This window comes from Myodes glareolus, chromosome 4 (genome assembly GCF_982192425.1).
Source record: "Myodes glareolus chromosome 4, mMyoGla1.1, whole genome shotgun sequence".
Lineage (NCBI taxonomy): Eukaryota > Metazoa > Chordata > Mammalia > Rodentia > Cricetidae > Myodes > Myodes glareolus.
Genome location: NC_142029.1, coordinates 108874523 through 108875799, shown reverse-complemented (window position 1 = coordinate 108875799; position 1277 = coordinate 108874523). Strand labels below are relative to the sequence as shown.

The following is a 1277-nucleotide window of genomic DNA, read 5'->3' as shown; positions in this document are numbered from 1 at the left end:
AACTCTCAGTGTAAAAATTCAGCACAATCAGTACTGGAAGTAGGCTGGTTTTGAACTTAGAGACCTGTATGTCTCCGTTTCAAAGAGCAAATCTTTCAAACAGAGCATGTCTGTCTGATGCTGTTTTTTCCAGCAAAATTTTGAATTAAAAATTAAATGTAAAGAATGCAAGAGAAATCCTTTCTCTGGGGGAAGCTGTCACTGGTAATAGTCCCCCTCTATTGTCTAAAAATGAAAACAATTGTCACTGGGAATTGAACTCATGACCTTTGGAAGAGCAGGCAGTGCTCTTAACCTCTGAGCCATCTCTCCAGTTCCTCATTCAAATGAAAAAACCTCTAGGTAGCATTGTTTTATTCCACCCGTTGCCTCAGGCAAAAGGTAATGGTAACCAGGTTGACGCGCCTTTATTATGATAATTACGACCAGTTCTTTGAGGGAGAATGGGCGTTGGCAATCGATCTGACTACTTCCTGCTGACGAAGGGGCGATGTTTGGGGGATAAATGTTTTTATCTGACTGAATTTTTGGCGACAAATGTTTTTATCTGACTGAATTCTTGGCGGCTGTGGCTGTGAGTGGCGGCAGCAGACAGCGGCAGTTGCCCCGCCTCTGAGGCCCATTGTGGCGTGCTCCGCATGGCCCAAAGGCATGGCTCCACCCCGGGCCGTGCGCGGGCTCGCCGTTTCACCTCAGGCAATGAACTCGCACCGCCGGCCGTGAGTCTTTTCCAAGCTCCGGCGAGGGGGGCATCCGCCCACCCGTGGGGGGGCTTCTCCTGCCCGGTCTGCCCGCGCGTGGAGCCCCGTTCTCTGGGAACTCATCTCCGCCCGCCCATGTTGCTATAGAAACGCGGTTCAGAGTTTGGCCCCTCTCCGTCTTTAGGTCTTTAGCGGCGCTGCCATGCAGCTTCCGCCTCTGCCTCCCGAGTGCTGGGATTAAAGGCGTGCGCCACCACCGCCGGCTACTTCCTCAAACAAAGTTCAAGTTCTGTACGTGAGAGCCAGAGACTGAGCTCTCTTAACAAAATTAGGCGAAAATCACCTCCAAAAGCTCTATGGCTCTTTAAGAATAGGGAAGGCAGTCTTAGAACACGATCAACTCGCCTCCCTACAAGACTGTTGCCTCCGAGTCTCTTATCAGCGAGTACGCAGGTGGACGGAGAGGGAGCGGAAGCCGCGGTCTCCCGTACCCCATCGTCCTCATAGTCCCGACTTAGTTACCTCGCCTTTTTTGCTGCTGTTTACACTCCTCCTGTACTGAACTTAAGGAATTTT

At 51.0% G+C, this 1277-nt stretch overlaps 1 pseudogene; it reads right to left on the bottom strand.

The window, feature by feature from the left end:
- Nucleotides 1–684: 684 nt before the first annotated feature.
- LOC148122429 (Nuclear RNase P) lies at nt 685–870 on the bottom strand (annotated as a pseudogene).
- Between the last annotated feature and the right edge of the window lie 407 nt (nt 871–1277).